The following is an 11,248-nucleotide window of genomic DNA, read 5'->3' as shown; positions in this document are numbered from 1 at the left end:
TGGGATGTTTCACTTTTTTTTCAAAAAAGGAGCACATTTTGGCAGAACTATTGCAGTAATGAAATTGTTCGTTTCATTCAACTTTTCAAACCATTTAGACAGTATGAAAAGTATTTAATTACAAACTTCTTGCATTTTTGGTGCAAATTCCATGGGCAAGAAATATGCTCGCTGTCTAATGTTTTAGTACCTTCTGGGTTCCTTCTACTTAAAATAACCTTTTCTCTGTCCGTATGCACTGCTCGAGAGAAAGATTTGCTCCATAACTAGATATGGGAGAGAATGGATATTGTCAACTGTTAGCTGGATTCTCAAAGTAAAGCTAAGCAGAAAATGACTGGAATTGGGCAAACTATGGTTTCCAAGTAACACAGCCATAGCAGGGAGAAATCAACTGTCAGAATTATGAAAATGGAGGTGAAAAAGAAGGCATTGGGTAGAACACTACACATCTATAACTGATCTGGAGAGTTGGTTAATTGTCTCACGGCCACTGGTGTTTTCTGTGGTAAGGATCTGTCTTTACTTAAACTACTAGAATTTCTTCCTTGTCCACTTCTGATACATACAGTTGTTTGAACAGAAAATTATGTCTGGAAAAACTGTATTCTAAATGAGTTTTGTTATTTCCATTTCCAAAGCAAAGTTGTTTTTGCTTCTCTAAATTTTATTAACATACTCATTGGAATATATGCAGTGGTTTTCATATCCTAGGTAACATTTGGTGAGGTTACAGACATTAAAGTCGCTATGTGAAAAGTGATGCCACTTAATAAAATAGCTCCCTCTATCTCTAAAAGTCATATCTATTTACCAGCGAAAACAGGTTTCTACTACTATTAGTATTGCCATGGTAGACATATAATCATGACAAAGAGATCTGGATTCTGTTCTCTCTATATATGATAAACTAAATTGTCTGCTCAGTTATAATTGCATAATCTATATTGCTAGTGGTGATGTAAGAGGCAAAAAGAACACAGCTGGATTTTCAGATAACAGGTAGAGTTTGCAGGGCTGCTAGCAGTTAAGAAAAACAGCTGTTGACGTGTAAACTGAGCAAATTTGATATAGAAATTAGAGATAAATACTGACCATCCATTCTCCACTAATCTTCCTGTCACTTTTGATGGTATAATTGCACTTTAAGTTGTCCTAAAAGTTTCTTTTGGACAAGACATGGGAATAATATGGTTTACAAGACTCTCAAACCAGGAATTAAAAAAAAACCTCGAAAGTGTCCCTACAAATTAGATCATTGTTAATATATATGTTTGAATCTGCTTTGTTAGTATATATGTCTCAATCTGATGGCTAGCATGAACTAATATACTCTCATTCTGCATCATCCAGTGTTTTCGATTAAAAGGTACAATGCAAAAATCATCATCTAGCTTCTACTGGGGATGCCACTTTTCATGAACACTACTTCGGTCTCTAAGCAACAAAAAGTCCTATTGTAAAAGCGACACAATTGGCAAGGTATTTTTCAAATCATACATCAGAATGTAATTAAAATCTCAGAAAGGGCCATTGTCCAAATTCTAATTTTAGAACCTTCTTATTTTTTGTGGAAATTGTAATTTAATCAATCACAGATCATTGTGGAAATGAAGAGCCCTATTGTGCACTGGGACACCATGTAGTGAACCTTCCCTTGTATTTTGATCTAAGGCAAATAACAGCTCCCAAGGTACTACAGTGATTGGCATGAAAGAAAGGTGGATGCAATACTCGCTATGAAGTTACCCAAAGCAGGTGTGTTTTCTAGTCTCATTTACTATGGGCAACTAACATCACTCTATAACTGGGCAGGTCTATTAATTCACTAGGGCAAAATTTGCAGAAGTTACTAGAGATTTTGTGTACCTCAGTTTTTGAGTGCCCAACTTGGGTCCTGATTTTTCAGAAACCACTGAGCAACCATGCTGTGAAAAATGAAGTTGGCCACCTAAGAATTGAGGCATCCATTATCACTGGAGACTTTTGAAAGTCTTGGCTTAAGTTCATACTGGTATAACACTGAGTCTGCCATTTCACAGCTCCACAACTAAACAAGGCATCCACATGGCCTTGGTCATATTAGAGACACTGTCCTCTAGGTCACAGTGATTGTGTTGTAATGTTAAGAGATTCTATTATCCTGTTGCATCGTCCCAAAAGATATTTGGGACCATTTTAATACCTTGCAGGGTACAGGAGTGCCCTGTCAAAATGAGACTGCTCTTTCAGGGGGTGGGGAGTGGCAATTTGCACAGTATTCCAGGAGAGAACCCACAAAAGCATCAGGACAAAATTTCCTTGAAATAATATAGCAACAGAGCAGTCTGCAAAAATATGCCTGTTCTGGAGAAATCATTGCATAGGTTTGTACCCGTCCAAAAGATAGAATATATATCAACTAGGGTACAGGAAACATTGCATGTAGTACTCTCCCTCAAAGGGGTATTGTGAGGATAAATATATTAAAGATTGTAAGGTGCTCAGATACTACAGAAAGGGGTCACATAAATGTGTTAGATAAACCTGTATTACCTAAGCAAATATTTTATACACATAAAAAATTATAAGAATTACGAGGAAGGAGGGAGCATTGCTATGTTTGGAGACATGGATTAATTGGCATATGGTGACCAACTATGACCAAAGATGCATAATAACTACATACACTAAATAGAGCAGGGTAGCGTGCTGAAGCTCTGTCAGGTAAGCCTGAAGGAGGGGTGCTGCTAGGCTAGGGATGCACCCAAACAGAGATTACAATTACAACTACGAGGGCAGTTTTCTTGTTCTTTGTTAGTCACGTTTGTAATCTGAAGGTCTTATTGGCATTTCCATAATCTGCCAAGAAGCCAGGTATAAGCAGTGGCCAAAAGTACAACCTTTCCTCTTGGAAGTGGACCTCCTTGTAGACGATCCCACTGCTGTCACCCCAAGACTAGATTTTGGCAATGCTCTCAACATGGGGCTACACCATCAGACCATTTGGAAACTTCAGGTGGTACAATGACCACATTACTCCAATACTCTAATCTGTACTGGCTTCCAGTTAGTTTCTGGATGCATTTAGAGGTGTGGGGTTTGATCTTTAAGGAGCTTGAGGACTCTGTGTGACACGGATGCAGCAATAGCTGAAGCAGCTTTGCTGATCAGAAACAGCCATTTGGTATAAACAGGGAAAGGATGGCAGCAGCACATTTTCCCCAAGAGGTCCCCAGTTATGGAACTCTCTCCTCGCTCCTACCCCGTTCCTCTATCAGAGGCCTAATGTGCTGCTCTCCAGGTCAGATTGCAATGCGTAGCCAATTTCTCAGATTTTCACTGACATAGGAATAGAGGGTGCGATTGTGAAGACTGGGGTTGAAGGTTTCATTTTCCTGTGGGGTATTTCTTTTTTCTGTATTGATCCAGGAATATATTCATATAATTACTGTACTGGTACCTAGAGTTTTAGATAGGCACCATTCAGAAATCTAACTAAACAACGCACGTTTGATGTATAGCTACAAATCAACAAGATGCACCATCAAAGTAGCAATCCCAATGACCCAGGAACAACTGGTAACCTTTAATAGGCTACACATGGCCCCTGCAACCATCTGTGGAGACTAGGATGGGATACAATTGTGGATCTTGCTCTTCCCAGGCTGTAAGTAAAGCTTTATATTATTTCAGGTTTGATAATCAGTATCTTGTTTGATCATTAGTCACTGTGTAGAGGAGTTTTGCTAAGGTGTTCTATGGTAGAATTTGCCTGCAAAACATCTGTGTACTGTAGGTAGGCTTTTTATCTAGCTGTTCTTTATGTGCGCAGACAATGCTCTTACTTTATGAACAATAAAATAACCATAACTGTTGAGTCAATGTCCAACTGTCAGACCAGCATGGCATGACCTTCTCTTCTCTTTCAGATTTGCAGTGTTCCCACACACACTAAAGTTGCAAAGATAGAAGAAGGAAAAGCTGAGGGGCAGCAGACAAGCTGAAGTGCTGTACCAGGATACCAGAATGTGACTGAAATCTTGGAGATGGGGGAAAATTGCATGGTGGAGAGTGAAAGAGGAGTTTGCAAAAAGACTGGAGGACACAGAAGTAGTGGGTCAAATTCTCTCCTGGAAGTGGAGAGAGTGTAGCCCGTTATTTTCCTTGTGCCGATTGTTTATTCACAGTTTTCCACTCTGATTGTATTTCACAGGATTGGTTGGTTTAACTTTTCCTTATGTTTCTAATGTTTATTGGTGTTTGATAGTAACCACTTATACTCAGATTCTTTTTTTCATAGACCTGAAATTTGCATGTGGTGGTGGAGCAATGACTAACAAGATATTTTGAGTGCATCCAGGTATTATAAATAAAATAAAATTAACAGATGGCTTTTGGTTTGTTCATGTATTTATTTCTATGGGTTTGGAAAGGTGCTTGTTTCTCTGTGTTTGTGGTGTATAGGTAGGGTACTACTAATAAACTTAATCATACAGTGAAATTAAGGCCAGATCTCTCATCTTCTGTTTTCTAGATATCCTCTGGAAAAAAAAGATTTACTACTAATAGTGCCGTATCAGGTGCATGTTTATGAGGCTGTGAATAGGAATTCTTTGACTCTATTGCTTCAGCTGGTGAAATATTTTTAATAAACTTCTATTGTTCACCTATAATTCTCTGCGTGCATGAGCAATAGGACTTTTTAAAATATCCAGTATAATGAAAATGAACATACTTCCCAATCCACCACTCAGAAATGGCCTGAGTTAATTGAGAAGATTGGTTGACTACTTGGAAGGTCAACAAACTTGAGCACCAATGGGGGGTGGGAGGGCAGTGACTTCATTGGAAAAGCCTAACCCCTACCCTTTGATTTCTAAAGGGATTTTTAGCTCAAACATGATACTAATTATTATGATCAAAATCTTGCAGGGCACTGCAGCTCAAAACTAGCATTGTTAATATCATGCAGAGGGAAATCGGAAGCCAGCACAGTCTCTGGGACATGGATATAATGCATTCCCTGAATGACAAGTGGCAACTGCATTTTGCATTAAAGTTTCTGAATGGTCTTCTGGTGTAACCCAATGTACATGACAGTAATCAAAACAGGAGATGACAAAAGCATGGATAATAATGGCAAGGTAACAACCACCCTGCTACGCAAAGATGGAAAATATATTCTTATCTACAACTTTTATCTGGACATATAAAAGAGCCAAGAATCCAATAAGACTCCTACGTTACCTGTGTCACAAAAGGGTGGATCCACTCAACTGAAAGGGCACGTTTCCTTTTGCTTTGGTTGTCCCCCCATCCCAACATCACCCCACTCTTATTAATTAACTAATTAGTTCAGCACGGTGCCCCACTCTTAGTCCGACACTCAAAGGTAAGTGATCAAATGAAAAACATGTCACCTGAGGGACAGTACCGAAACCCGAACTGCCTCCCTATCTCCAGCACCACCTTCTAGTATTCTTTGAACAGAAGTGACAACAGATCCTTGCTTGTCCCAATATGGCTCTCTGGGTCCTAAGAAAAGAGAGAATAGACCCATTCACATGCAATTCTCTCTCTCTGCCAGGATTGACAGACATAGTGGTTGATTATAATACTGGATTGGGATTTAGGAGACCTGGGGTCAATTGCTATGTATGCCACAGACTTCCTGTGTGACCTTGGTCGAGTCACTTAAACCTACCCTGTGTGTCTGCTCCTCATCTGTAAAGTGGAGATAATCTTTGTCTCTCTTTACAGTTTCTTCAAGGCAGGGGTTGTCTCTTGTTAGGTTTTTGTGCAGTATTTGGCACAATGGGACCCTGATCTCAACTAGGACCTCTAGGTTCTACTGTCTATGGTGACACATACCCCACATTCTCATACCTCACCTGCCCCAAAACACAATAAATTGCCAAACTCCTCACCCTTTCATCATTAAACAAGAGTAGTGCTGAATTCCTCTCAGACTGCAAAGAGGTCCAGTATAAAGTCCCCCACTCCATCTCAGCCCCTCAATGAAGACCCTGTGTCTTGGTTACTTCACCCACTTTGCCTCTACTCCCTCCAAAAAATTTTTCAAAGAAAAAAAGAAAGTTTAAAGGAATTGCTGGGGGGACTTTGGTTGAGCTCATACTCTGCCAAATACTGCAGGATTAACTACAAGACACCAAACCTGCAACATCTTTAAGATGTTGGAATATAACCTAATGATTTTATGTAAAATTGATTAAAAAGTCAGATCTATGTGACTGACCTAGTTTTAGATGTGCTGACTATAGCTCTAGAAACCATTGGGGAAGAGTTAACTGTAGGCATTGGGTATTAATTATGGTTAAATGTGCAGATTAGGGAATTGTGTTTCTTTTTCTAATGTGGAATGAAGATTTTCAAAAAAAAAAAAAACCCCCACTATATGGACCAAAATAAAAAAGTCTTTTTTCTGGTGTAGAAAAATGTAAACAAGTAACTCTTGGAAGGTAGCACTGCACATCCTATTACAAAATGCAAGAAAATGCGGATAGCATCATTTATGGCAAGGTGTATGCTTTGTCATAATGGAGTCACTATTAAGCAAGTAAAAAGGGAAATAAGAAATCATGGAACTTCTGAAAACAAAAAAATATCAGGAAGGAGTGATAGGCAGATATCAGGTGCATGGTACATCCTGAAGGAACTCTTTTATTGCCATTCCTTCACATCTTGTAAGAATTACAGCATTAGAGAAAAACTGCATATAGCACCAGAGGAATTTCTATGGCCATATTCAATATCCTTTTGCAATCAGAAGGGAAAAGCTACATGGCTTGATCCTGCAAGGTGCTGAGTACTTGACATCAATCTAGCAAAACACTTAAGCACATGCTTAAACTTTGAGCATGTGAAGAGTCCCACTGACTTCAGTGGGATTATTCATGTGCTTAGTTTACAGCATGATTGTTTTTCTGGTTTGGGCTATAATGCTCAGCACCTGGCAAAATCATGCCCATAACGAGATAAATTATAATCATATTGTTCATATCAGAGCACTAATGCTGAAGGAGTTCTGCACAAGTCTTGCAGACAAACTATAATCTATATAAATAGTTTCTTCAAGCTATGGATTTTATTGCCAGAAAAACACATCACAGCCTTATTATTAAAAAAGCATGTTTAGAATAGTCATAGAGTTCACTACAACTGTGTGGACTACAGCAGTCAAAAAAATCTTCTTTATGTGAATAGTCACATTCCTTATGAATATCCTGCACTGGAATATTATTGGTTGGAGTAAAACAGAATTGATTTGGAAACTTTTTATATGGGGATTGTCTACCCATTTCCCTTATTTATGAAATTAACTCCTTTTATCCCCATCAAGGTGTACTTCATTTTCCCTGGTTCCTCTCCACTTTAGCTCTTTCTTTATATCACATTTAAGCAGCATCCACAGAATAAACATAACATAATTTTTTGGCCAGAGATGAACATGTAATGTGCAACACACAGCTTTTGGCAGGTGTCTACTCACAATTGGATGGCTGAGCCTTTGCTATTTGAATGAAACCTTCAACCTTAAACTAGCAATGAAAGCAGGCAATCGGTAAAATTTACCCCTAGAATAAGGAAAGTACTATACAATTAACACCTGAGGTCCCCTCACTTACACCAAGGTAAATCAGCAGTGAAGTCAGTGGAGTTACACTTTTGTAAAACCTGTGTACAGTTAAATAAACATATCCGAATTTGTTATCCCCAGCTATTCAGAGAAAATACTCTGACCTGAGCTAAGCCAGAGTCATTTGTGAGGATGATGTTACTCTGCAAAACTCTTGATGACTTATAATTTTAACTAGGTAGCTATACTTTCTCAAGGAGGCTTAAAACCTTTCCTGGAATAAAGGATGGAACGTTCCCCTCCCCTGAAGCATTGATTCGCTGTTAGGAGTGGAGGAAAATTCCTACAGGCAAGACTGACTCTGTAAAGAACCTTCTGGGATTAGTTAACCTCTCTCCCAATGAGGAATCATAAACTCCTCCATACTTAGTGTACCACACTGAGTTCTGACCTCATGGCCTGTGCCATCACACATTCTGTGAGCCAGGTGAGAAGGATTATTGTTCCCTACTTTTATTTTAAAACTTATATATTTACAACATTGATAACCTGAGAGAAAAAAACAAAAATCATTAAAACCTGGACATTCTTATGCTTGACTGAAGCCCATCTAATCACTCACAGCAACATCTATTTTAAGGAATTCAGTTCAGTCTAGAAGTTTCCTAATATACTTGATTACAGACCTTTTAGATTTATAATCTACAGCGACCTCTGGTGGCAAATACTTCAGCAGCAGTTGAAACTTGCAGTAAACACTCATAGCTCCGCAATGATAGAAACATTCTGTCTCACAAAACCCTCTCTCTTGAATAGAGATGCGCTTCCCCCCAGTATTTGACTTTTACTTTTTTTTTTAAGGCTGTCTCCTAGTCAGGATACAGGCAAAGTGAATTAACATGTTTGAAGCATTTTCTACTCAAAATAAAAATCAAGATGTGAAAGCAATAACCCCCCCCTTTTTCTTTTTCTTTTTTTGCTAATTTCACCATTGCTTCCCCTTTCACTTCACTAATTATTTGATCTACAATATACCACATGCCTCCCTGAAAATATAAAATCTATTAATTTTCTCCTTAAAGTAAAGTAAAGTAAAGACACAGTCCATTAGCAAGAATCTAACCAAATACACAAATCAGCCTGTTTTATTCATGAAAGGAATAATACACACAAGGTACATTCCAGGAAGAAATTACCAGGAATAGCTAAGCCTCTGTCACTAATTCAGTTGTCATTCCTGGTTTTGTTAAGTTTCTAAGTCTTTTATCAAAAGATTCAAAGGATATATAATAGAAATTCAAGAAAATAAGAGTCTTTGCAGCAAGATCTATTATCTAGGCAAGTTTGTCTGTCAATAAACTCTTCTGCATCAGATCCATATTATTTCCTAGAATAACACTGAAGTGAGGCCACATATGGCTGTCATCAGGAGAGGCAGATACAGGAAGGAGTATAAGCAGTTTGGTAGGCAGGATGGCTCAGCTGAAGTGATTCTCTATGGATAAATATCGTCCCACTCTGTCCTCACAACAAACTTTTTTTTAAAGTAAATAGACATAAAAAATAGAAACCTGCAAATTTGGGCACTTAACACTCACTGAATCTAGGACCAACGTTTTTCTGTGCACGAGAGAATATATTTAAGAAATGTAAGTGAAATCTGTTCTCTTTATGAAAGAGTTTGAGGTCGGAGTATTGTGTCCAGTTATGGTCCTTTCACTACAGAAGGGATGTGAACAAATTGGAGAGAGTCCAGCGGAGGGCAGCAAAAATTATTAGGAGTCTGGGGCACATGACTTACGAGGAGAGGCTGAGAGGACTGGTGTTATTTAGTCTGCAGAAGAGAAGAGTTAGGGGGGATTTGATAGCAGCCTTCAACTACCTGAAGGGGGGTTCCAAAGAGAATGCATCTAGGCTGTTCTCAGTGGTGGCAGATGACAGAACAAGAAGAAATGGTTTCAAGTTGCAGTGGGGGAGGTCTAGGTTGTATATTAGGAAATACAATTTCACTAGGAGGGTGGTGAAGCACAGGAATGGGTTACCTAGGGAGGTTGCGGAATCTCCATCCTTAGAGGTTTTTAAGGCCTGGCTTGACAAAGTCCTGGCTGGGATGATTTAGTTGGGTTGGACCTGCTTTGAGCAGGGGGTTGGACTAGATGACCTCCTGAGGTCTCTTCCAACCCTATTCTTCTATGATTCTATGATTCTATGATTGTTATCTACACTGAGGGTATGTCTTCCCTGCAAAGTACAGGTGTGTTTTTAACTCAGGCTAGCTAACTTAGGTTAAAATAGCAGTGAAGACAAAGTAACTTGGGTTTTAAGCAGATTAGCAGGTCAAATTCAACCCAAGGCGCTCGTATAAACTATAACTTAAGCTGTTAACCTGAGTTACCTCATTTTACTGCTATTTTAATCCAAGTTAGCTAACCTGAGTTAAGAACACACCTTTGTTGTTGTTGCTTTTTGTTTACAGTGAATACATACCCTAAGAGTCCTTTACACCACTCTGGTAGTATAAAGGGGGCCATAACTTTAAGGCAGAATAATGTTAAAAGGTCTTAGTGTAAATAAGAATTAGGCCAAGTATATTTAAGTTACATTTATTCGTAAACATTTACATTCAACAGGTTTTATTATCTAGAAATATAATGACTCATTGAAAAAGGGAAGTGAATGACAGTTAAAAGTAGAAAGTGGAGAATCATGGAAAAAGGCTGAATTACAAGAAGTTAAACACATGAATGTGTTTGTATCAGTGTTGATTGATGGTTTGTAAGTTACACCTTTAAACACTGAAGCACATATTGTGAAGCGTAACACTTAAAAGAAAGAAGCTGTAATTTTCCATTTTATTTCTCAAGCCACTCTGAAATAGATTGTGTCTTAGTAAAGTAGAAAAATAACATCAATGCTCACCCATCCAAAATAAGTTAGTCCTCAGTGTAAAATTCAAACTAATGACAAGGTGTAACTGAGTTGTCTTCATGCCACCGCACAAAGGATCAGAGAGGTGCAATTTTTATTCTGACAGAAGAATAAGTGTTAAAAGTAGAAGTAGTCTGACCTCAAACCCCCATAATCCTTGAATTTTGGAGGGGTTTGAAGTCTGCATCGATTTCTTGGTCTGAATTTTGCAGCTGGTCCATATCTTTACAATGGGACAAAATCCCAGTTGTGAACATGTTCAAAATCTAGGATTGCCTGGAAGATACTTTGGGGTTCAACTTTGCAAGATGTTGAGTACTTCCTGCTAGGTGCTCAGGACCCTCACATGGCATTTGAGCCTGCAGTTGAAATATTTGTATGTATGGGCCTTTGCACAGCTGTTATTCCATGCTGTAGCATCCAAATGTGCTGTCACTTATTTCTGTTTGCTGCCTTTATTGCCATGGATTACTAAAGACAGAGGCAAAGGATGAACCCACCACAAGACAAAAATAATGTCATGTTTTGCATTGCTAAGGGAATGTAGCATATTAATTTTCACTGGCAGGTTAACAAAGAATCTGCTGTTCACTGGCTGCCAAAGGTTGGTAGGAGAGACCAGCAGCCCTTGAAAAGCAGGGTCGCAGAGTTTGAATTTGTAATGAATATATGGCTTATATATGGCTAAAATTTTGGCATTTCCGAAAAGAAACACCTTCATTTCCTCCATGTCTAATCCAC

At 38.6% G+C, this 11,248-nt stretch overlaps 1 long non-coding RNA gene across 2 annotated transcripts; it reads left to right on the top strand.

Moving 5' to 3' along the window:
• The first annotated feature begins 252 nt into the window (after window positions 1-252).
• On the top strand, window positions 253-4,373 carry LOC140917949 (uncharacterized). Of its 2 annotated transcripts, none has more exons than XR_012161047.2 (5): window positions 253-508; window positions 1,354-1,482; window positions 1,675-1,758; window positions 3,504-3,649; window positions 3,912-4,373. It is a non-coding gene; the product is annotated as an uncharacterized LOC140917949 (long non-coding RNA). The 2 variants fall into 2 exon arrangements; XR_012161046.2 differs by having other exon boundaries at window positions 1,599-1,758.
• Window positions 4,374-11,248: the final 6,875 nt, after the last annotated feature.

Source organism: Lepidochelys kempii, chromosome 10 (assembly GCF_965140285.1).
Source record: "Lepidochelys kempii isolate rLepKem1 chromosome 10, rLepKem1.hap1, whole genome shotgun sequence".
NCBI lineage: Eukaryota > Metazoa > Chordata > Testudines > Cheloniidae > Lepidochelys > Lepidochelys kempii.
This window is presented reverse-complemented; position numbering and strand designations above follow the sequence as displayed.